General features: G+C 40.2%; 1 protein-coding gene across 1 annotated transcript in view; it reads right to left on the bottom strand.

Moving 5' to 3' along the window:
• Window positions 1–27,231, bottom strand: part of SLC5A1 (solute carrier family 5 (sodium/glucose cotransporter), member 1) — a 137,746-nt gene that overhangs the window by 81,535 nt on the left and 28,980 nt on the right. The window lies entirely within an intron of this gene.

The raw sequence follows: 27,231 nt of genomic DNA, 5'->3' as shown, positions 1-27,231 counted from the left end.
GGGGAACATGACCACTGCTCGTAAAGCATCCCTCCCCTCCCTGGATGCTTCTCACCCAAAGAGCTTGGCAGCTCTAAAGAAGTGATGGGAAGCACACCAGGCTGGAATTCTGGCTCCTCCTATTAGCTCAGTAACCTCAGAAGAGGTTATCTAACTTAGGGGGAACCTCTGTATCCTCATTTACAAAGTGAAGACAATAATATCTAAGATAAACAAGCAAACCTGATAATAATATCTAAGATAAATGAGCAAACCTATGGAAAACATTTCAGCACAATGCCAAGCACATATTCTGTGCTCAATAAAATGTTAACTTTTATCTTTATCATCATCATTATCTAGATCCAAAGTAATGGGGCCCCAAGTTGGGGCCCTGCCCTGAAAGAGCAGAAGACAGATATGAAAAAGAAAACATATACTGTGTGTTGGGACAAGTGGTACAACTTTCATCTTCATGATGACGCTATTGTTATCTCAATTTTATGGATGAGAGCACTGACACTCAAAGCCACTTGCCCAGGTTGGTAAAAGTCCAAGCTGGTGCGCAACCCCATATGGGTCTAATACCATAGTCCATACTCTAACCCTAGGTACAGAGAGCAGGAAGAGAAGGGGACAAGAAAGGGAGGTGAAGCCTTAGCCCTGATTCTGAGCGTACTCCCAAACTGGCCTCCCTTTTCCCTCCCCTCACCTCACCCCTGGCTTGGCACTTGGTCCCGGCTGACTATTGGTATGAGGCATATAGTGAATCATTAATTAAAACAGGTGCAGACAAAGTCAGCAGTGTTCAAGTACTATCTATGTCATACACCTGGTTTTCTGAAAACCCAGAGCCTAGGAAGACCTGGTAAAGAAGCAGAGTTAAAAGGCCCTGGAGGGGAGTTCCCGTCGTGGCTCAGCGGATTACGAATCCGACTAGGAACCAGGAGGTTGCAGGTTTGATCCCTGGCCTTGCTCAGTGGGTTAAGGATCCGGCATTGCCGTGAGCTGTGGTGTAGGTTGCAGACGCAGCTCGGATCCCGCGCTGCTGTGGCCCTGGTGTAGGCCAGTGGCTGCAGCTCCGATTCAACCCCTAGCCTGGGAACCTCCATATGCCATGGGAGCGGCCCCAGAAATGGCAAAAAGACAAAAAAAAAAAAAAAGCCCTGGAGGGAGTTCCCTGGTAGCCTAGTGGTTAAGGATTCGGCATTGACACTGCTGCGGCTTGGGTTCAATCCCTGGCGCAGGAACAGGAACTTCTGTATGTCACACCATCCCCTGCCCCAGAAGAAAAGGCTTTGGAGAAGTTGGCTCTCTGAGCCACACCTCAGTGTGACCATCACCCATGTGTTCCAACTCCCTTTGTGAGATGAGGCAGAGAAGCACCTACTGGAAGGAGGTAACCAGAGGCCTGCAGGCATTGCCTGAGGAACTCACAAGAGCTCTCACCTGTGAACCTTACCTCTCACATAGCCAATCAGCCCCCAACTCCATCCACCTGGTATAGATTTCGACAAGGCTTGGATAACTACGTGGCTGAGGTATAGGTCGGCAGCTACAGCTCTGATTAGACTCCCAGCCTGGGAACTTCCATGTGCTGTGGTGTGGCCCTAAAAAGACCAAAAAAAAAAAAATGGTAACTATGTGAGGTGATGAATGTGTTCATTAATTGATCATGGTCATCATTTTACAGTGTACATGTAAATCAAATCATCACATTGTATACCTTAAATATATACAATTTTGTCAACTATACCTCAATAAAGTGAGGAGGGGGAGATGAAAGTACTAGCCAAAAAAAGGACACAAACTCTGCCTTGGGGCCCTCCTGGTCCATCAAGGAAAGTTTACATCTGATATGCATGTGCTGTTCCCTACGCAAGGATGCTTTCTCCCCTGCTCTTCACTTGGCTAACTCTCATAATTCTTTAATCTCAGCTTAAATTTCTTCCAAGAGGTTTCTTGGCCTGAACCTCACCTCTAGCTGAAAAGCTCTCTGAGAACCCTGTTTTCAAGCCCTGTTCTTGTCCTTGCTGTACTTGTCTCAATTTTCAATTGACATTCAGTTATATAATTATATGTTTACTGTCTACAGTTCCCACTAGACTATAAGCTTCATGAAGGTAATGTCAGTGTCCCTTGGCCATCACTGTACCTAGGACTGGAGCTAAGATGTAGCAGATACTCAATAAAATTAGATGGGTGCCTGAATGAATTAAAATAATGAACATCATAATTATAACATGATAGATGGTAAGAAAATGTGAGGCAGAACATGCTTAATTTTGTGTAAGGGATATAGAGACAGGAGCAAAAGAAATAACCATGAAGAGAGGATATTTGCACTGAGTCTTCAGAGACAAGCAGGAGTTCCTGAGGCAAAACATTTAAGGAAAGGTTTTGAAATGTGAGAGAAAATAGAATGCACATTTAGGAAACAGTAAGTGCTTGTAGTGTATTTGGCAGGTCAGAATAACTGGAGGTAAAGTCAGAGATGTGGGTAGGAATTGGACCACAGGGGACCTTTGTGTAGCATACTAAGCATCCTAGAATTCATAACCTAGAACACTGGGGAACCAGTAAAGCAGTTTCTGACCTTAGACTCATAGATACCTCAGAGGTGGGTTTTGAATATCCATGGACTCCCTAAAATTGTATGCACAATTGTGACCAGATTAGTATTTTCTTGGCGAGAGGGTCCATAGCTTTCATCAGATTCTCACAAGATCAGTGACTCAAAAAAAGATTAAGAACAACCATCTTCCCTGACCATCCTAACTACAACAGCCTCACCTCTATCCTAGTTCAAGACTTTCATAGTACTCATAATAAAATATAAATATCTTGTTGCTTTCTTTGTTTACCTGTTTTTTTGCCTGTCTTCTCCTCTGTGAGAGCAGGGACTGCGTCTTTGTTGTTTAAGGGTCTATCTCCTGTGCCTAGTACACATAACTGGAACCTATAGAGCTCAATAAATTTCTGTTGATTAAACAAATCTTACTACAGATTTTTTAAATTGTGGTAAAATACACATAACATAAAACTTACCATTTTAATCATTTTAAGTGCCTGGTTCAGTTACATTAAGTACATTCACATTGTTGTGTTACCATAACCATCATTCATCCACAGAACTCTTTTCATCTTACAAAACTGAAATTCTGCACTCATTAAACACTACTCCACATCATCCCACCCCTACCCAACCCCTGGCAACCACCATTTACTTTCTGTCTCTATGACTCTGACTACTTTTGGTACCTCATGTAAGTAGAATTATATAGTATTTGTCCTCATGTAACTGCCCTATTTCACCTAGCATAATGTCCTCAAGGACATGGTTCATCCATGTTGTAGCATATGTCAGAATTTCCTTCCTTCTCAAAGCTGAATAATTCCATTGCATACATATACCATATTTTGTTTATCCATTCATTCATTGATGGACATTTGGATTACTTTCACCATTTAGCCATTACAACCAATGCTGCTATGAACATGCATGTGTAGGTATTCTTTGATCCTTTTTGAAATAAGGGTAATCACAGAATGGGTGGGTGGAAGAAGGGATGGATGGATGGATGAATGATAGACTGATGGATAATAGATGGATGGATAGACAAATAAAAGAGCTGCAAACTGAGTAAGATCCGTTTCCTGTCCTGGCTGTGACACACAGCCAGAAATCAGAGATACTGTGAAGTAACAATGAATCCATTGGAACAATGGCAGTAATACTGAATTAAATGGAATTTCAAAACATTTATAGGAGTTCCCTGGTGGCTCAGCAGGATAAGGATCCAGTGTTGTCACTGCTGTGGTGTGGGTTCAATCTCTGGCCTTGAAATTTCCACATGCTGCAAGCGTGGCCAAAAAATATATATTTATAAACATGTGTAACTGTGCTATCTCATGATCACAGTTGGCATGTATCAATAAAAGGATTATGACCTTAAAGTGTTGCTGACTAAGAATGGGGTTTCCCAGAGTGGTAATCCTAGGAAGGAAGGAAGTGATTTAAGTTGTGTAAAAACCACATTCAGTATTAAATATGGAAAAACCATAACATCAGTCAAAACAGCAAAAACAGAGTGACTGAAAATTCAGGACCCTGAGCCACAGACAGTGAATGGGTCAAACTGCCAAAGAAGTATATAAAAATGAAGAGGGCAGAGGGGAATTTTGAAGATATTGAGCTCTGCTCTGAACTGGCCCACAGGATTTGCTTATTCACTCTCTCACCATCCACAGCAATTACAAGAACCAATCCTAACACAAAAACGAACCAAAAATACAAACAGTTTATATAAATGGAAATACCAGTGGTACATAAACATACTAAAAGATACTTAGTATTTCTCTAATAAGGAAAATGCAAATTAAAATAGGAAGGAGTTCCCATTGTGGCTCAGCAGTGATGAACCTAATTAGTATCCCTAGGATGAGGGTTCAATCCCTGGTCTTGCTCAGTGGGTTAAGGATCTGCTGTTGCCATGAGCTGTGGTGTAGGTCACAGATGCGGCTCAGATCTGGCATAGGCCAGCAGCTACAGCTCTGATTAGACCTAGCCTGGGAACCTCCATATGCCATGGGTGCAGCCCTAAAAAGACAAAAATAAAATAAAATAAATTAAAAAAATAATAAATTGGTACCAACATTAAGAGAGTAATTTAAGAACATCTATCAAGATTATATCAAGAGAAATGTTTTCTTAGGTCAGCCTCCAAGGCAACAGATATAAAAGCAAAAATAAACCAATGGGACCTAATCAAAGTGACAAGCTTTTGCACAGCAAAGGAAACCATCAAAAAAAACAAAAAGACAACCCAACCTATGGAATGGGAGAAAATAGTTTCAAATGATGCAACTGACAAGGGCTTAATCTCTAAAATATACAAACAACTTATACAACTCAATAGCAAAAAAGCCAACAACCCAATTGAAAAATGGGCAAAAGACCTAAACAGACATTTCTCCAAGGAAGATACACAGATGGACAACAAGCACATGAAAAAATGCTCAACATCACTGATTATTAGAGAAATGAAAATCAAAACTACCATGAGCTACCACCTCACACCAGTAAGAATGGCCATCATGAATAAGTCCACAAATAACAAATGCTGGAGAGGGTGTGGAGAAAAGGGAACCTTCCTGCACTGCTGCTGGGAATATAAGTTGGTACAACCACTATGGAGAACAGTTTGGAGGTACCTTAGAAAACTATACATAGAACTACCATATGACCCAGTAATCCCACTCTTGGGCATATATCCGGACAAAACTTTCCTTGAAAAAGATACACACCCCTATGTTCATTGCAGCATGATTCACAATAGCCAAGATATGGAAACAACCTAAATGTCCATCAACAGATAAATGGATTAAGAAGATGTGGTACATATACATAATGGAATACTACCCAGCCATAAAAAAGAAAAAATAATTCCATTTGCAGCAACATAGATGGAACTAAAGACTCTCATTCTGAGTAAAATAAGTCAGAAAGAGAAAGACAAATACCATATTAGATTCCACTTATATCTGGAATCTAACATATGGCACAAATGAAACTTTCCACAGAAAAGAAAATCATGGACTTGGAAAACAGACTTGTGGTTGCCAAAGGGGAGGGGAAGGGGGCAGGATGGACTGGGAATTTGGGGTTAAAGGATACAAACTATTGCATTTGGAGTGGATAAACTTGGATCTTGCTGTATAGCACAGGGAAAACTATATTCAAGCATTTATGATAGAATATGGAGGATAATGTGAGAAAAAGAAATATATCATATATATATATATATATATATATATATATGGTGTGTGTGTATGATTGTGTCACTTTGCTGTACAGTAGAAATTGACAGAACTGTAAATCAACTATTAGGGAAAAAATAAAAATTGTAAAATCCAGAGACTGGGAGAAAATATTTGTAAAAGATATATCTGATAAAGGATTGTTAAACTCTTAAAACTCAACAATAAGGAGTTCCCGTCGTGGCGCAGTGGTTAACGAATCCGACTAGGAACCATGAGGTTGCGGGTTCGGTCCCTGCCCTTGCTCAGTAGGTTAATGATCCGGCGTTGCCATGAGCTGTGGTGTAGGTTGCAGACACAGCTCGGATCCTGCGTTGCTGTGGCTCTGGCATAGGCCAGTGGCTGCAGCTCTGATTAGACCCCTAGCCTGGGAACCTCCATATGCCGTGGGAGCGGCCCAAGAAATAGGAAAAAAGACAAAAAATAAATAAATAAATAAAAAGAAAAAGGGAAGAAAGAGAGAACACTAAAAAAAAAAAAAAAAACTCAAGAAAATGAATAACCTGATTTTAAAATGGCCAAGAGGGAGTTCCTGTTGTGGCTCAGTGGGTTAAGAACCCAACTAGTATCCAGGAGGATGCAGGTTTAATCCCTGGCCTCATTCAGTGGGTTAAGGATCCAGCGTTGCCATGAGTTGTAGTGTAGGTCGCCAATGTGGTTTGGAGTTGGTGTTGCTGTGGCGGTTACGCAGGATTTGACCCCTGGCCTGGGAACTTCCATATGTCACAGGGGCAGCCCTTAAAAGACAGTCAATCAACCAACCAATAAAATAGGCAAGAGATCTGAACAGATACCTGTTTAGATTTACAGACATATTCTTTCATGCAAACAAGCATATGAAAAATGCTCGACATCATATGTCATTAGGGAATTGCAAATTAAGACAATGAGATACCACTACACACGTATTAAAATATCCAAAATCCAAAACACTGACAACAGAATGTGTAACAACAGAAATTTTCATTCATTGCTGGTGAGAATGTAAAATGGTGAAGCCACTTTGGAAGACAGTTTGACCGTTTCCTATAAAACCAAGCATATTCCTACCATAATATCCTGCAGTTGTGCTCCTAGGTATTCACCCAAAAGAGTTGAAATCACATTTGCAAAGAAACCTGCTCACAGATGTTTATTACATGATTACCAAAAATTAGAAGCAACTAAGATGTCCTTCAGTAAGTGAATGGATAAATAAATTGTGGAATATCCAGACAATGGATAACATCACTAACATCAAAACATCAATAACATCAATAACATCACTGAATGTTATTAAGTGATAAAAAGAAATATTCTATCAAGCCAAGAGAAGACATGGAGGAATGTTAAATGCATATTAGTAAGTGAAAGAAGCCAATCTGAAAAGGCTATTCCAACTATATGACATTCTGGAAAAGGCAAAACTATAGAGACAATAAAAAGATCAATGATTGCCAGGGGTTAGAGAGGGAAGAGGAAATAATACAGATAATGCACAGTTAAATTATTCTGTATGATACTCCAGTGGTAGATACATGTCATTCTATATGAATCAAAACTCATAGATTATGCAATGTCAAGTGTGAACCTTAATGTGAACTATGGACTTTGGATGATAATAAGGTATCAGTGTAGGTTCATTGATTGTAGCAAATGTACCATTCTGGTGCAGAATGCTGATAGTGACATAGGCTGTGCAGGGAGGGAGAGGGTATATGGTAATATGTCCCTGCACTTCCAGCTCAATTTTGCTGTGAATCTAAAACTGCTCTAAAAACATAAAATCTATTTTAAAACTATACATGCACACACCCTTTGACCCAACAATTTTCTTCTAAGAATTTATGTTCCAGATAGGCTTACTGACCTATGTTCAAAGTTATTTATTGCAGCACTATTCGTAATGGGCAAAGAAAGATTAGAAGCAACCAATATCCATCCATAAAGGACTGGTTAACTATATTACATTTTATCCAATTAATGAAATAATAGTATGCAGCCACTAAAAATAAAAAAAGAAAGCTCTTGTATATTGATATGTATTGATCTCAAAGACATTTTGTTAGACTAAAAAAGCAAAGTGTGGGAGTTTCCATTGTGGTGCAACCGAAACAAATCCGACTAGGAATCATGAGGTTGTGGGTTCCATCCCTGGCCTCGCTCAGTGGATTAAGGATCTGGTATTGCCATGAACTGTGGTGTAGGTTGCAGATGCAGCTCGGACCCTGTGTTGCTGTGGCTGTGGTGTAGACCGGCAGCTGTAGCTCTGATTTGACCCCTAGCCTAGGAACCTCCATAAGTCGCAAGTGCAGCCCTAAAAAAAAAAAAAAAAAAAAAAAAAAAAGTATGTGCAAAACAACATGTAGTATGCTAAAATTCGTGTAAAATATTGGGGGCAAAGGAAGAATATAGGTACATATTTGTTTATACGTGCAACTTAAAAATCTCTTGGATACACAAGGAACTGGCAAAATTGATTGCCTTCATGGAGAATATGTGGATGACTGGGAGACTTTCTCCATATATGCTTATGTACTTTATGAACCATGAGAAGGTATTATTCGTTAGATCAACAGATAGAAGGAGGGAGAGAGGGAGGAAGGAGGGAAGAAGAGGAGGAGGAAAAGCACTACATTAGGATCACTGAATATTCAAGTATTGAGGGATCTCAGAGATCTTCAAACTTGACTCCACAATACATTCACTGGCTCAACAAAAATATCTTGAGTGTCCTATATATGCCCAGCACTATTCCAGGTGCTGTAGATAGCAAGATACAAGGATGTAGGAGTATACATTCTAATGGGGAAAGACCTTACAATGAGAATCTGAGGCCCAGAGAATGGGCAGACATTGTCAAATTTGCCCAGATTGTTGGTGGAAGATTTAGGGCTGAAACCCAGGCCTTCAGGCTCCTGTTTATTTTCTACACTGGGCTTAAAGTACAGTGAAGGAAATGGATTTGATTACTCAGGCAATGCTTACGAGTGTAAAGATAAGTGAACCACAAAACTGGTTTCCCAGAAAGAGCTTTTCTGTCCTACACATGCTTTCTAATGGTCATGGTCACTGACAGCCAATGAAAGATCTCCCAGTGTTACCCAAAACTATCTTCAACCTCCATTCACTTAAACAATTATTTAGGAGTCATTATAAATAAACACTGTTAATACACTACACACACACACACACACACAAACGCACATACATACACACACATGCGTATACTCACACACACACCCACGCACACCTTTCCAAATGAAAAAAAAAAATCTATGACAAGGTAACAAGGTACAGACTCAAGTAAAGAATGACTTTCTGTCTGAGCAAGAGGAAACCAAACCCACAATCAAGTGTCCTTGATCCTGAGATTTTCTAAGGATCTTAGGCAAATGCCTCAACAGGGTTTTTCCAAGTTTGGGAAGTCCTATCAGGAAGGAAAAAAGAAAAAAGGAGTGCCATTCTCACTACCTTCAATCATGAAGATGCAATGGCCTAGGGCTTAACCTAACGTTTTAGGCTAACTTTGATTAAAGTACTATATATAGAACATGAACAAAAATGAAACCACATATATACAAACATATATAGACAGCCCTACAAATATATGCCCACATAGATGAACCCACAAATATCAACCCCAAAGCACAGAATAAAATTCTAAGATGAAGAACCATCAATTCTAAATTGGTGACACTTAGCATTTCCCTTGCAGCACAGTGGGGTAAGGATCCAGCATTGTCACTGTAGCAGCTCGGATCGTTGCTGTGGCCTGGGTTCAATCCCTGGCCCAGGAAGTTCCTCATGAAGCCAAAAAAATAAAATAATAAAATAAACTGGTGACACTTAGAGAAAGAACCACTGGGATGTTTCAAAATACAAAGTTCTAAAATCTCTGTTCCTCTTCAGAGTGATTCTATAATTGGAGAAGGGCCTTCTCGTTGACCTTCCAGCTTCAATTCAGCTCTGATAGATGGGTAGAACAAGGAATTGATCCTTACTGATACCACAGCTGCTGGTGGATGAGAGAAGATGGTTCAGGATTATGTTTGAAAAAAGGGGAGAAGACAAACTGAGTTTTTTTTTTAACATGGCGTTAGGCCATGGTCCAACCAGAAGACCTCATTTTTAATGGAGGGCCACCACAAAGCCTATTTGCTCTGCTCTCCAGCCGGCATCACAGGTCCAGGTTTAATCTCTTGTTTTAACTCATCCTGTGTCACTCCCTACTTGTTTCCCACCTCCACTCCTTGAGAAAGCACCTGGGTAGGAGAGCTTCCTCCAGTATCCTCCAGAGTCAACTGAAAGTCATTGTTTCATGTGAAAGAGCTATGAGTTCTTTGGGGCAAAGGCCTCTTCAAATTACAACTGTCATTAACATTGTGATTACACCCACATAGCCTTGATATGGAGGGCTGCTGTGCCTTCTTGGGCACAAGGAGCTGCTTGTGAGTGGCCTTGAGGGCCACTTCTTTTAATGCCTGAATCAGGAATGTGTCAGGTATTCAATTTCCACAATCTCTAAGAATAATAGAATAGACTCTTCTGAAAGTCTGAAAATGGTTAAGAGCATTCAACTCATCTCCTTGTTCCATAGAAGAAATTGAGATTCAAAGAGGAAGAGTGATTTGTCCAAGAACTCAGAGCTCCCATTCCATGTTCTACTTTATTCTCCAGAAACATAGTTCAAAACAAACTCTTACAATTTCTTGTGAAGTTAAACCTACATTTAGCCTATGACTCCGCAATTCTACTTGTAAGTATTTGCTGGAGCAAAATGAAAACATATGCTATATTCTGAACATGTCACCCCCCCCCATTCATATGTTGAGTCCTCACCCCCAAAGGTAATGTTATCAGAAGATAGGGCCTTTGGGAGGTGATTAGGTCATGAGAGTAAAGCACTGATGAATGCGATTAGTGCCCTTATAAAAGAGGACCCAGAGAGATGCCTAGCCCCTTCCACCAGTGAGCAGGCACAACTCTGAACCAGGAGGAGGGCCCTCACCAGAACTCAACCATACTAGCACCCTGATCTTGGAATTTCCAGCCTCTGGAACTGTGAGAAATAAATTTCTATTATTTATAAGCTACCCAGTTTGTGATATTTTGTTATAGCAGCCTGGAGCAAACTAAGATAACACACAGACACAAAAAGACTTATGCACCATGCTTATAATAGCTTTACCTATAATATCTAGAAACTAGATACAACCCAAATGTCCACCCAAAGGTAAAATGATAAGTTTAGGTATATATATGTTTTTTTATTACTCAAATGAATTTATCACATCTGTAGTTGTATAATGATCATAACAATCTGATTTCACAGGATTTCCATCCCACAGCCCAGGCACATCCCCCCACCCCCCAAACTGTCTCCTCTGGAGACCATAAGTTTTTCAATGTCTGTGAGTCAGCATCTGCTCTGCAAACAAGTTCAGTCGTCCCATTTTCAGACTCCACATGGCAGTGAAAGCATTGGATGTTGGTGTCTCATTGTATGACTGACTTCACTTAGCATGATAGTTTCTAGGTCCATCCATGTTGCAAAAAATGCTGGTATTTCGTTCTTTTTAATGGCTGAGTAATATTCCATTGTGTATATGTACCACCTCTTCTCGATCCACTCCTCTGTCGATGGACATTTAGGTTGTTTCCATGTCTTGGCTATTGTAAATAGTGCTGCAATGAACATCAGAGTACATGGGTCTTTGCGAGTCATGGTTTTCTCTGGATAGATGCCAAGGAGTGGGAATGCTGGATCAAATGGGAGTTCTATGTTTAGTTTTCTGAGGCATCTCCATACTGCTTTCCACAGTGGTTGCACCAATTTACAATCCCACCAACAGTGTACTAGGGTTCCTTTTTCTCCACACCCTCTCCAGCACTTATTGTTTATAGACTTTTGGATGATGGCCATTCTGGCTGGTGTAAGGTGGTACCTCAGAGTGGTTTTGATTTGCATCTCTCTAATAATGAGTGATGTTGAACATCCTTTCATGTGTTTCTCGGCCATCTGTATGTCTTCTTTGGAGAACTGTCTGTTTAGATCTTCTGCCCACTTTTTGATGGCGTTGTTTGTTTTTTGGTATGGAGCTGCAGAAGTTGTTTATAAATTTTGGAGATTAATCCCTTGTCAGTCGATTCACTTGCAAAGATTTTATCCCATTCTGTGGGTTGTCTTTTTGTGTTGTTTAGGGTTTCCTTTGCTGTGCAGAAACTTTGAAGTTTGAGTAGGTCCCATTTGTTTATTTTTGTTTTTGTTGTCAATACTCTGATAGGTGGATCTGAGAAGATGTTGCTGTCATTTATGTCAGAGAGTGTTTGGCCTATGTTTTCCTCTAGGAGTTTGATAGTGTCTGGTCTTATATCTAGGTCTTTAATTCATTTTGAATTTATTTTTGTGTATGGTGTTAGGGAGTGTTCTAATTTCATTCTTTTCCATGTGGCTGTCCAGTTTTCCCACCACCACTTATTGAACAAGCTGTCCTTTCTCCATTGTATATTCTTGCCTCCTTTGTCATAGATTAGTTGGCTGTAGGTGTGTGGGTTTAATCCTGGGCTTTCTATCCTGTTCCACTGATCTATATTTCTGTCTTTGTGCCAGTACCATGCAGCTTTGATGACTGTTGCTTTGTAGTATAGTCTGAAGTCCAGGAGCCTGATTCCTCCAGCTCCATTTTTCTTTTTCAGGATGTCTTTGGCTAGTCTGGGTCTTTTGTGCTTCCAAACAAACTTTAACATATTTTGTTCTAGTTCTGTGAAAAATGTCCTTGGTAATTTGATAGGGATTGCATTGAATCTGTAGATTGCCTTAGGTAGTATAGTCATTTTGATAATATTAACTCTTGCAATCCATGAGCATGGTATATCTTTTCATCTCTGTGTCATCTTTGATTTCTTTCATCAGTGGCTTGTAGTTTTCAGAGTACAGGTCTTTTGTCTCTTTAGGTAGGTTTACTCCTAGGTATTTTATTCTTTTGGATGCGATAGTAAACAGGATTGCTTCCCTAATTTCCTTTTCTGCTCTTTCATTGTTAGTATATAGAAATGCCGTCGATTTCTGTGTATTGATTTTGTATCCTGCAACTTTGCCCAATTCGTGGATGAGCTCTAGCAGTTTTCTGGTAGTCTTTAGGATTCTCTAGGTATAGTATCACGTCATGTGCCACGGGTGTGGCCCTAAAAAAAAGACAAAAAAAAATAAAGTAAAATTTACCATTTTAACCATTTTTATTTATTTATTTTTTGTCTTTTTCCCATTTCTTGGGCTGCTCCCATGGCATATGGATGTTCCCAGGCTAGGGGTCTAATCAGAGCTGTAGCCACTGGTCTACACCACAGCCACAGCAACATGGGATCCAAGCCACATGGCAACCTACACCACAGCTCACGACAACGCAGGATTCTTAACCCACTGGGCAAGGCCAGGGACCGAACCCGCAACCTCATGGTTCCTAGTTGGATTCATTAACCACCTGAGCCACAATGGGAACTCCTAACCATTTTTAAGTTCAGTGACATTAAGTGCATTCACACAGTTTAGTGAACAAACTGCTAATCCACAACTGCTAACCACAAATCCATCTCCAGAAATTTTTCATCATCCCAAACTGGAATTCTCTACTCATTAATACTAGTTCCCTATTTCCCTTCCTCCCAGGCCCTGGTAACTTATATTCTACTTCCCTTCTCTGAACTTTCCTATTCTAGGTACCTCTTCCTTTTCAGATCAAAGCTAGAAAGGAAGGACCAAATTTCTTTTCTTTTCCCAATTTTTTACTGTGGTGAAATACACGTAACCTAAAATTTACAGACTTAGCCATTTTAAGTGTAAAGTTCAATGGTATTAACTACATTCATAATATTGTGTAGCCATCATCACCATCCATCTCTAGAACTCTTTCCATCTTGTAAAACTAAAACTCTATACCAGTTAAGCAATTAGCTCCTCATTCATCCATTCCTCAGCTCCTAGCAACCACCATTCTGCTTTCTGTTGCTATGATTTTGACTTCTCTAAGTACCTCATATAAATGGAATCATAAAGCATTTTTCTTTTAGTGACTGGTTTATTTTACTTAGCATAATGTCTTTAAGATTCATCTATGTTGTAGTGTGTCAGGTTTTCCTTCCTTTTTAAGGCCAAATAATATTTAATTGTATGCATATATCACATTTTGTTTATCCATTCATCTCTTGATGAACGCTTGGGCTGCTTTCACCTTTTAACTATTGTGAATGATGCTACTATGAACGTGGGCATTCAGATATCTATTCAAATCCCTGCTTTCAATTTTTTTAAAAATCAAAGTATAGCCAATGTACAATATTATATAAGTTATAGGTATATAATACAGTGATTCACAGTTTTTAAAGGTTATACTCCATTTACAGTTATGTTAAAAAAATTGGCTGCGTTCCCTGTGTTGTACAATATATGCTCATAGCTTATTGTATACATAATAGTTTGTACCTCTTATCTCCTATCCCTGTATGCCCCTTTCCCCTTCTTTGTCCTCACTGGTAACCACTATTCTCTATATCTGTGAGTCTGTTTCCTTTTTGTTTTTTTAATTTATCTCATAGAAGTATAGTTGGTTTACGATGTTGTGTTAATTTCTGCTGTCGTGTAAAGAGATTCAGTTATACATATACATACATTTCTCATATTCTTTTCCATTATATTTTATCACAGGATATTGAATATAGTTCCCTGTGCTATGCAGTAGAACCTTGTTGTTCATCCACTTTATATGTAATAGTTTGCATCTGCTAATCCCAAACTCCCAATCTATCCCTCCCCCACTCCCCTTTGGCAACCACAAATCTGTTCTCTGTGTCTGTGGGTCTGTCTCTATTTTATAGATAAGTTTATTTATGTCACACTTAATTAATAAATTTATTTATGGGTCATGGCATATGGAAGTTCCCTGGATCAGGGATTGAGTCCAAGCTTCACTGTGACCTATGCTGCAGCTGTGGCAATGCCAGATCCTTTAATCCACTGTGCTGGGTCAGGGGTTGAACCCATGCCTCTGAAGAAACCCGAGCCACTATAGTTGGACTCTTAACCCACTGCATCACAGCAGGAACTCCTGTGCCACATTTTAGATTCCACATATAAGTGATATCCTATGGTACTTGTCTTTCTCTTTTTGACTTTCTTCACTTAGTATGATAATCTCTAGGTGGTTCATTCTTTTCTGTTATATTCACTAGTTTGTTGTATTTTTTAGATTCCACATATAAGTGATATAATATAGTATTTGTCTTTCTCTGTCTGACTTATTTCACTTAGCATAATACCCTCCAAGTCCACCCATATTGTTGGAAATGGCAGAATTTCATTTTTTTATTTATTTAAATTTCATTCTTTTTATTGAGTAGCACTTCATTGTATACGTATACCAAATCTTTATCCATTTACCTGTTGATGGAAGTTAGGTTGCTTCCATATCTTGGAAATTTATATAAATAATGTTGCTATGAACATTAGTGTGCATGTATATTTTTGTATTAATGTTTTTTTTTTTTCAGGTATATACTCAGGAGTGGAATTGCTTTGTCATTCGGTAGTTCTAGTTTTTTGAGAAACCACCATAGTGTTTTCCACAGTGGCTGTACCCGTTTACATTCCCACCATACAAGGGTTACTTTTTCACCACATTCTCAGCAATATTTGTTATTTGTGTTCTTTCTGATGATAGCCATTCTGACATATGGGAAGTGATGTCTCATTTGGTTTTGATTTGCATTTCTCTGATGATTAATGATGTCGATTATCTTTTCATGTTCCCACTGGCCATCTGCATGTCTTCTTTGGGAAAATGTCTATTCTGTCCACTTGTATTTTTTATTTTTATTTATTTATTTGTTTTTTGTCTTTTTTTGCCTTTTCTAGGGGCACTCCCATGGCATATGGAGCTCCCAGGCTAGGGGTCTAATCGGAGCTGTAGCCACCGGGCTACGCCAGAGCCACAACAATGCAGGATCCAAGCCTCGTCTGTGACCTACACCACAGCTCACAGCAACGCCAGATTCTTAACCCACTGGGCAAGGCCAGAGATCGAACCTGCAACCTCATGGTTCCTAGTTGGATTCATTAACCACTGTGCCGCAACAGGAACTCCATATTCTGTCCATTTTTAAATTTGGGTTGTTTTTTTGATGTTGAGTTATATGAGCTGTTTATATATTTTGGATATTAACCCCTCATCAGTCCTATCATTTGCAAATATTTTCTCTCATTCAGTAAGTTGTCTTTTCATTTTGTTGATGGTTTCCTTTGCAGTGCAACAGCTTTAAAGTTTAATTAGGACCCATTTGTTTATTTTTGCTTTTATTTCCTTAGCTTTAGGAGACAGAGCCAAAAAAAATATTGCTATGATTTATGTCAGTGTTCTATGTTTTCCTCTATGAGGTTTATGGTTTCTGTCTTATATTTAGGTGTTTAATCTATTTTGAGTTTATTTTTCTATATGGTGTTAGAGAATGCTGTAGTTTATTCTTTTACATGTAGCTGTCAGTTTTCCCAGCACAACTTATTGAAGAGAATGTCTTTTCTCCATTGCATATTCATACCTCCTTTGTCATAGATTAATTGGCCATAAGTGTGTGCATTTATTTCTGGGCTCTCTATTCTGTTCCATTGATCTATGTGCCTGTTTTTGTGCCAGTACCATACTGTTTTAATTACTGTAGCTTTGTAGTATAGTCTGAAGTCAGGGAGAGTATAATTCCTCCTGCTTTAATTTTTAAGACTGTTTTAGCTATTTGGGGTCTATTGTGTTTTAAAATTATTTGTGCTAGTTCTGTGAAAATTGCCATTGCTATTTTGATAGGGATTGCACTGAACCTATAGATTGCCTTGGGTAGTAAAGTCATTTTAACAATAGTAATTCCTCCAATCCAAGAACATGGTATTTCTTTCCATTTTTTCTGTTGTCTTCAATTTCTCTCATCATTGTCTTATAGTCTGAGTACAGGTGTTTTACCTCCTTAGGTAGATTTACTCCTAGGATTTTTTTTTCTTTTTTTGGTGATGGTGAATGATTTTTTTCTTTAATTTCTCTTTCTGATTGTTGTTAGTGTACAGAAATGCAACTGTACTGGATTCATTGATGACCTCTAGTAGTTTTCTGGTGGCATCTTTAAGATTTTCTATGTATATTATCATGTCATCTGCAAATAGTGAGTTTTACTTCTTCCTTTCCAATTTGGATTCCTTTTATTTATTTTTCTTGTCTGATTGCTGTGGCTAGGATTTCCAAAACTATGTGGAGTAAATGTGAGAGTGGGCATTGTTATCTTATTCCTGATCCTAGGGGAAATGCTTTCAGCTTTTCACTGTTGAGCATGTTTTCCCTGCTTTAAATTCTTTTGGATATACCCAGAAGTGGAATTGCTGGATTGTATCATAATTCTGTTAGTCTTTTGAGGAACCACCATACTATTTTCCATATTGACAGCACTATTTTACAATACCACCAGCGATGTAAAGGTGTTCTAATTTCTCCACATCCTTACCAACAATGTTTCTTTTTTTTTTTTTTTTTTTTTGCTTTTTAGTGCTGAACCTGTGGCATATGGACGTTTGCAGGCTAGGGGTCAAATAGAAGTTATCGCTGCTGGTCTATGCCACAACCACAGCAACATGGGATCTGAACCACGTCTGCGACCTACACCACAATTCACAGCAACACTAGATCCTTAAACCAATGAGCAAGGCCAGGGATCAAACCCACATCCTCATGGGTACTATTTTGGTTCATTGCTGCTGTTATGTAATTATTTTTTATTATTAGTAACTTTATTAAGCAACTTTTCATACAATAACATACACAGATTTTAAGCATAGTTTGCTAAGTTTTGACAAATGTCTACAGTCAGTTAACCAGTATCTCAATCAAGACATAGAACACTGACAGTGCCCCAGAAATTCTCTTACATCCCTCTGCAGCCATTCACCCCTCTCCTGCCCCAGACAATTGTGTTTTCTCTTCTATCACCATAGGCAAATAATTAGTTTTGCCTCATTTGGAACTACATACAAATGAAATAATACAGTATGTACTCTTTTATGTTTGTCCTCTTTTCCTAGCTCAATGTCTGTGAGGTTCATTCATGTTGCACAGTTTAAGTTTGTTCCTTTTTATTTCATTGAATAAATATACCTAAATTTGCCCATGCACCTACAGCCAACTAATCTATGACAAAGGAGGCAAGAATATACAATGGAGAAAGGACAGCTTGTTCAATAAGTGGTGGTGGGAAAACTGGACAGCCACATGGAAAAGAATGAAATTAGAACACTCCCTAACACCATACACAAAAATAAATTCAAAATGAATTAAAGACCTAGATATAAGACCAGACACTATCAAACTCCTAGAGGAAAACATAGGCCAAACACTCTCTGACATAAATGACAGCAACATCTTCTCAGATCCACCTATCAGAGTATTGACAACAAAAACAAAAATAAACAAATGGGACCTACTCAAACTTCAAAGTTTCTGCACAGCAAAGGAAACCCTAAACAACACAAAAAGACAACCCACAGAATGGGATAAAATCTTTGCAAGTGAATCGACTGACAAGGGATTAATCTCCAAAATTTATAAACAACTTCTGCAGCTCCATACCAAAAAACAAACAACGCCATCAAAAAGTGGGCAGAAGATCTAAACAGACAGTTCTCCAAAGAAGACATACAGATGGCCGAGAAACACATGAAAGGATGTTCAACATCACTCATTATTAGAGAGATGCAAATCAAAACCACTCTGAGGTACCATCTTACACCAGCCAGAATGGCCATCATCCAAAAGTCTATAAACAATAAGTGCTGGAGAGGGTGTGGAGAAAAAGGAACCCTAGTACACTGTTGGTGGGATTGTAAATTGGTGCAACCACTGTGGAAAGCAGTATGGAGATGCCTCAGAAAACTAAACATAGAACTCCCATTTGATCCAGCATTCCCACTCCTTGGCATCTATCCAGAGAAAACCATGACTCGCAAAGACCCATGTACTCTGATGTTCATTGCAGCACTATTTACAATAGCCAAGACATGGAAACAACCTAAATGTCCATCGACAGAGGAGTGGATCGAGAAGAGGTGGTACATATACACAATGGAATATTACTCAGCCATTAAAAAGAACGAAATACCAGCATTTTTTGCAACATGGATGGACCTAGAAACTATCATGCTAAGTGAAGTCAGTCATACAATGAGACACCAACATCCAATGCTTTCACTGCCATGTGGAGTCTGAAAATGGGACGACTGAACTTGTTTGCAGAGCAGATGCTGACTCACAGACATTGAAAAACTTATGGTCTCCAGAGGAGACAGTTTGGGGGGTGGGGGGATGTGCCTGGGCTGTGGGATGGAAATCCTGTGAAATCAGATTGTTATGATCATTATACAACTACAGATGTGATAAGTTCATTTGAGTAATAAAAAATTAAAAAAAAAAAAACCTGACTAGTATCCATGAGGACACAGGTTCAATCCCTGCCCTTGCTCGGTGGGTTATGGATCTGGCATTGCCATGAGTTGTGGTATAGGTCTCAGACATGGCTCAGATCTCACTTTGCTGTGGCTGCAGCATAGGCCACCAATTCAACCCCTAGACTGGGAAACTCCATATGCTGCAGGTGTGGCCCTAAAAAGACAAAAATAAAAAATAAAAAGTCTTTTAAAAAATCAAGTGCTTTGACTAAGCTCTTGTCTTAGGAATTTATCCAAAGAAAATAATCAAACAAGTATTAGAGGTACATTCATCTCAGTAATGTCTACAACGACAATAACTCTAAATGGTCCAAATGCCCAAAGATAAATGATTCATTAAATAAACATAAATACATCAATATGCTAGAATAATTTGTGGTCATAAAAAGGATGTTGTAGATCTACAAAATACTATTCACAGTGCAATTCCATTTTGTAAATAGGTAATGCTTATTTATAAATACATAATTATTAATATACTTAATACATAACTATATCACATTTAATACTTTTTTTTTTTGTCTTTTTGTCTTTCCTAAGGCTGCACCCACAGCATATGGAGGTTCCCAGGCTAGGGGTCTAATCAGAGCTGTAGCCACTGCCCTACACCAGATCCACAGCAACTCAGGATCCAAGCCGTGTCTGCAACCTACACCAATGCCGGATCCTTAACCCGCTGAGCAAGGCCAGGGATTGAACCTGAAAACTTATGGTTCCTAGTCGGATTTGTTAACCACTGAGCCACGACAGGAACTCCTAATACATATTTTTAAAGTCTGAAAGGATATATATATGTATCAAATGTTAACAGTGGTAATTCATAGAATACAAGCTTAAGAATAAAACTTTTTTTGGCTTATTTTTATTTTTTTTCAAATAAAATAATGTTATCACAGTTATAACTAGGAAAAAAACAAACAAACATAGGCAAGATTCACCTTTTTTTTTTTTTTTTTTTTTGTCTTTTTGCCTTTTCTAGGGTTGCTCCCGTGGCATATGGAGGTTCCCAGGCTGGGGTCAAATTGGAGCTGTAGCCGCCAGCCTATGCCAGAGCCACAGCAATGGAGGATCCAAGCCACGTCTGCAACCTACACCACAGCTCACAGCAACGCTGGATCCTTAACCCACTAAGCAAGGCCAGGGATGAAACCCACAACCTCGTGGTTCTTAGTTGGATTCATTAACCACTGAGCCATGACGGGAACTCTGGCAAGATTCACCCTTAACCTGTCCTCATATTGCTGGATGTAGAAGGGCCCATCTGTAGAACAAAAAGTGACTCTGTTGGCAAGTTTTGCTTTGACTTGTTTTGTTGCAATCTATGAAAGGGAAACCTGACATTTGTGCCAGTGAATCCAAGGTTGCAATTTTGACATTGCCTTATACAGGGGAAGGTGTACTAAGTGAACACCTGCATAAGTACAATTGTAGGCAGATGATCTCAGCAGGGGATTTTCAGTTCTGAGTTTGACACAGATTTATTAGTATCCTTGAGGAACTAAGAAAGGCTTAACAGAGTAGGAGACACTAAAAATGCCTGTTTAATGTATAAATCTTTTCTGGCATGAGATGTAGAGTGAACCACATTAGCAAAGACAGGGTAAACAGGAATAGTCCAGATTGGATGGATATTTACTATATCTGTTAATATTATTCAACAAATAGTTATTGAACACTTTCTATATGCCACATACTTTGCTCTAGGAATTAGAGTTACAGAAGTGAAGACACACAGTTCTTATACACATTCTAGGTGTGGAAAATAAATTTCAAAAAAATAAGCAAATAATGTATATATTAGGGAAACATATGTGCTTAGAAGGAAAACAAAGCTGAGGATGAAGCTAAAGAGGGCCAGGAAGGGGCAGAGTGATCAAGGAGGGCCCCTCCTGAATAGTGTGGAAGGAAAAAGGGACTAAGCCTCCAGGTAGAGAAGCAGCAAGTGCAAAGACCTCCAAGGGAAAAAACCAAAGAGAATGGAACGAAGGTTGGACAGATTCAGGACTATGTTATCAAAGGCCTTGGGTACACTTAATCCAGCAGCAGGAACTCTCTCAGGAATTTAACCCAAAGGCAAGAGGCTGGACTAGGAATCAAGATTCCCAGATTTGAGTCCTGAGTCTACTACTACCTTGCTTTTTGACCTTAGGATAGTCACCTCAACTCTATGGGACTTAGTTTCACCATTCATCAAATGCAAGCAATAATCTTTAGCCATCTATCCTCAGGTAAGACTCAAAGGAAGACGGAGGGTGCGAAATGTTTAGAACAGGCGTGGTCCACCTCAAAGAGAGAAGTGGTGTGAACTAGGAGAGCAAGGGGTCCTCACCATCTGGAAGAAAGCTCTCTTAAAAAAAGGAGATATTAAACAAGATAGTTGTCCTAGGGAGTTCCCATCATGGCTCAGTGGTTAACGAACCTGACTAGTATCCATGAGGATGCGGTTTCCATCCCTGGCCTTGCTAAGTGGGTTAAGGATCCAGCGTTGCTGTGATCTGTGGTACAGGTTGCAGGGACAGCTCGGATCCTGCTTGCTGTGGCTGTGGCATAGGCCATCAGCTACAGCTCCAATTCATCTCCTAGCCTAGGAACCTCCATATGACACATACTTTAGGACAACAAAGGATAGTTGTTCTAAAAAATTAGAAGGGGGAGTTCCTGTCGTGGCGCAGTGGTTAACAAATCCGACTAGAAACCATGAGGTTGAGGGTTCGATCCCTGCCCTTGCTCAGTGGGTTCATGATCTGGTGTTGCCATGAGCTGTGGTGTAGGTCAGACGCCGCTCGTATCCTGCGTTGCTGTGGCTCTGGCATAGGCTGGCAGCTACAGCTCTGGTTAGACCCCTAGCCTGGGAACCTCCATATGCCGCGGGAGCAGCCCAAGAAATGGCAAAAAAAAAAAAAAAAAAAAAAAAAATTAGAAGGGGTAACATGGCTTATCCTGAAAATCACTTGGGAGCCCCTCCAACGGCAGGGTGCAGGAACCAGGGAGTATGACGGGGACTGTCTTTGGAAACCACCTGCAGAAACTGCCCATGGGACCTGAAGGTGGGCCGAAGTCCTCCAGATTTCCAACATCGGATGTGTATGTGTGTGTTAAGGTATGTTAGCCTGGACAAATCCTAAGCAGTAGAAGAAAGGGGAGAAAGTAAAAAGGACAGGGGAGCAGGACCAGAGAAGATGATGAAATTCAAGGCCTTGCACTGAACCCCCACTCCCTTAGACCCAGACAGTGATTCTCCAGGAGACCATTGTTAGAATAATAACAGAAGAGACCTCGTTAAGTGATAGTTGCTATCACTCATCAGGCACTGCAGTAAGTGCTTTACAAACACTATCTCCTGTACTCCTCACAGCCCTCCTATGGGATAGGTGCTTTTATCCTCAACTTGTAGATAAGAAAACTGAGACAGAGAGATTAAATAACTTATGAAAGACAAAACTAGAATTTGAACCCATTGCTCTTAATCGCACATTAAAAATATGTGCCCACAGGAGTTCCCACTGTGGTGCAATGGGATTGGCAGCATCTTGGATGTGCTGGGACACAGATTCAATTCCCCAGCCAGGCACAATGGGTTAAGGATCCAGCATTGCCACAGCTGCGGCTTAGGTGGCAACTGAGGCTCAGATCTGATCCCTAGCCTGGAAACTCCATATGCTGTGTGGTAATCAAAAAAGAAAAAAAAAATGTGCCCACAAAGAATACATATATGAAATCACTGCATTGTACACTTTAAATATATACAAGTTCATTTGTCATTTATACCTAAATGAAACTGAAAAAAAGAAAAGAAAGAGAAGGTGTCCTAGGAAGAAGAAAACAAAACCTTAGGAACTCAAAATGCTGATTTCTAGTCCCTGCTCCACCTGACTCACTGTGTTACCCTGACAAACCCTTCCCCTCTGACCCACAGCTCTTCTGTGAAACCATGAGATTCTCAGTAACCCAGCTCCATGAGTGTCTCCCTGATTCCACAGCCCATGGCCTTTCTTTACCTTCTCAGGGATGCCAGCATCATGCTACTGACACCCTGGTGCCATATTTACAACTGAGCCAGACTTAGGTTCTGCCTGGGACCCAAAGTCTTGATGGCCTGTGGGTGGAAGGACAAAAAGGATATTCCCAGGAACTCTGCTCAGCTCAGGACCCTTGGCTTTTTCTCTGCAACCTTTAGCAGGGCCCATATCTTAAGCCTTATCATATACTGAGTTTGGTACTTTCGAAGTCCAATAAATCACACCCTCTCAGAAGGTACATGATTTAGGTGATAACCTCAGTCATGCCAACATACCCCCACTGCAAAAATGTTTAAGGAAGTAGAATTTCTAATACTGTTATCACAGCTCCCTGATGACACACGTATCACAAAGCCATCACAGCTACCTCAACAAGGAACCCAGAGCTGAAGTCCTGCCAAAGCCAGTTCACCACTGCCAGGCAAACAGTTGGTCTACATTTCCAAACCTGCTCACCTAGGTCACAACTCGCTCAACTTCTTTCAAAGACCAGGAAATTCCATGGCTTGAATGTGAGCCCTGGAAAGGCACCTGGGGGTGGGGTGACTCATCCTCCACCTTTCTCAAATGGGACACTAAGGCTCAATGAGGCCAGGTGGCTCAGCTAGAACCAGAACTTGGGCCTTCTGTCACCACACTACCTCCTTTCTTGCCCTATTTCACTCCTCAGCTGGTTTCTAAACCCATGGAGTCGGCCTTTGAAATGCCTCTTCTAGTGTTTTCCTCACCCCTTCCCCCAGCACCTCCCAGACCATCCTCTCTCCCTGGATTGTTGCTACAGACTCTTGTGCTCTCCATCCTCCAAGCCTCCCCTTCCTTCCTCCAATTCCTCCTGGGCGATGTGCCAGATCTCTGATCTGAAAATTGTTAGGGGCTCCCCCTTCCTGCCAGAAAAAAAAAAAAACAAAAGTTGTGGTGTTCAAGACCTGCCACCATCTGATGCCAGCTTGCTAACTGCTGCCCATTCTCCTCGGCCTCCCTGACCCACAGGCAGGCCCTGAGCCTCTCTCAAATTATCTGGTCGCTGTTCCCTGTATCTCCCTTCCGCTTCTTCATTCAGTCAGTGCAATTTCCTCCACCAAGTTTGCAGGACCATCCTGCTCACTGCCCACCTGTCACCTTCACCTGTCCAATCTACCTTCCTATAAGGCTTGGCTTAAATGCCCTGTCACTCTAAGAAGCTTCCCCATACTCTATTCCCAGTGGAAGTGTAATTGTTCCCTCCTCAGGACTCTATGATAGACAGACCTTAAACCTCAAGTATTTATGTATCTATTTTCTCTAAAAGGATAGAAACCTTCTCAAAAATAGAGCACATATTGATTTGTCTGTATATTTCTCACAGGCCCGGTATGGTCATTTTTATTCATTAATTAATTCTTTCATTAATAATGTACTGAACAGAGTTTTGGAGTCGAAGCTCCATCCTTGCTGGTAGTGTGATCTTAAGCAAAGTATTTAACCATTCCAAACCATTTCCTCTCTGAAAAAGGAGGATTGTAATACTTAGTTTACAAAGTTATTATAATGATTAATGAGGTAACATATGATACATGCTTAGCACAATGCCTGGCACATAGTAAGTATTCAATTAATAAGGCAATACTACTAACAATAATAATAATAAAAAAAAATAAACCTAGCTCCTGCTATGTGCCTGGACTTGTGGAGAATGCTGAGGATACAGAGATAAATAAAACTAGGCTCATGCCTTTGAAAACTCAGAGACCAGTGGGAAAGCAGACAACAAGGAAACATCTGATTACCATATCATACAGGGTGATAAGTGCTATGACAAAGACACACACAGAGTGTTCTAGAACTTCCAGAAAGGGCACTGCATTGGGGCTGTGTTCTGGGAGGCAGGGAAAGCTCCCCCAAAGAGTGATATGAGCAGTGTCTGAAAGACCAGTGATAATGATTCAGAAGAATGTGCAAAATGGGAAAGTGGGGCAGAAGGCACAGCACAAGACAAGGAGAACAGAGCAAGTTGGAGCACAATTGCACCCTATACACAGCTGGTGCCCAATAATAATTTCCCAAAGGAGAGCAGCCTGGGGTGGAGGGCAGAGCCATGGGATTCTCTGCCAGAGTCACGGTGTGTGACCTTGGGTTAAGTCCCACCCCTCCCACTGTCCTCAGGTAATGCAGGAGGTGGGCCCCTATTCTATGATGCCAAGATTTGGGAAGGAACACTGGGCCTTTGGTTGGTGCTTCCTCACTGCTGAATTCAGGAGGAGTTTGGCCTAAAAGGCTGGCACCACCTTCTGTAGGTCACACCTGTCTCTGAAGCAAGATACACTAATTGCCTTATAAGCACTGTCACACCCTCTTCCTGGGAAATTTTCCTTTTCCCAGATAGAGTGATGAGTCCAGAGATTCCAGGGACCTACCTGGCCTCAGACTCTATCCCAACACCTGGGATGGTATGGGAGCAATCACAGAATTCAGGGCAAAAATAAGCAATTTAGAAGTTCCATGGTGGCTCAGTGGGTTAAGGATCCAGTGTTGTCACGTTAAGGATCCAGTGTTGTCACGTTAAGGATCCAGTGTTGTCACTGCTATGGCACAAATTCAGTCTCTAGCCTGGGAACTTCTACATACCACAGGTACAGCCCCAAAAAACAACTTCAGTGAGTGTAAATTTGGTCAATCTTATAGGAAATAAATTACATTTTAAAGCATTCCTTTCGGGAGTTCCCATCATGGCTCAGCAGTTAACGAACCTGACTAGTATCCATAAGGACACAGGTTCAATCGCTGGCCTTGCTCAGTGGGTTGGAGATCCAGCATTGCCATGAGCTGTGGTGTAGGTTGCAGAAGCGTCTCAGATCCCATGTTGCTGTGACTGTGGTATAGGCCAGCAGATACAGCTCCGATTCGACCCCTAGCCTAGGAACCTCCATATGCCATAAGTATGGCCCTAAAAAAGACAAAGATAAATAAATAAATAAATAAATAAATAAATAAAGCATTCCTCTTGAAGGGAAAAATACTGATTTAAACAAAACTAGTCAATTTTGACCGTTCAGTAATTTCTTCCAATTTTATTGGGATATAACTGGTATAACACTGTGTATGTTTAAGGTGTATGAATTGATGATGTGATACATGTACATATTGCAAAGTGATAACCACATAAGGTTATTAACATCTCCATCATCTCACATAATTACCCTTTTTGTGAAAACATTTAATATCTACTCTCTTAGTAACTTTCAAGTACATAATGGAGTATTATTAACTATAATTCAATTCAATATTAAATTAGCCATTTAGTTTAAAAAAAAAAGTCATTTGATGAAAAAAGTCCATCTGAATTTTTGCATCATGTAAACCCAAAGATGTGGTTCATTCTTTGCATTTTTAATTGCACCAGAATTGTATGTGTCCTGAATAAGCTGATAGACCAGACCCCAACCACAGCACACATTAACAATTAACAAATGCAGAATTCCTGTTGTGGCTCAGAGGAAACAAATCCAACTAGGAACCATGAGGTTGTGGGTTCAATTCCTGGCCCCACTCAGTGGGTTAAGGATCTGGTGTTGCCCTGAGCTGTGGTGTAGGTCGCAGATGCGGCTGGGATCCCACATTGCTCTGGCTGTGATGTAGGCCAGCGGCTACAGCTCCAATTTGTCCCCTAGCCTGGGAAACTCCATATGCCTCAGGTGAGGCACTAAAATGACAAAAGCCAAAAAAAAATAAAAAATAAATAAAAGTCTTTCTAAAAATTGTTCAATAGCAAATCTTAGTAGACATTTGTTAAAAATATGAAAATATAAAGTGAGAGCAGCCAATGAATGTCAGGCACACACAAAACAAAGCAAAGATCAAGATTCAACTGCACTGACGATTAAAGACACAATGAGCCACACTTTATTACTTACATGAATAGGAAAAGGA

This window comes from Sus scrofa, chromosome 14, assembly GCF_000003025.6.
Source record: "Sus scrofa isolate TJ Tabasco breed Duroc chromosome 14, Sscrofa11.1, whole genome shotgun sequence".
Taxonomy (NCBI): Eukaryota; Metazoa; Chordata; class Mammalia; order Artiodactyla; family Suidae; genus Sus; species Sus scrofa.
Note: the sequence above shows the minus strand (reverse complement) of the source record. Positions and strands in the feature narration are given on the sequence as shown.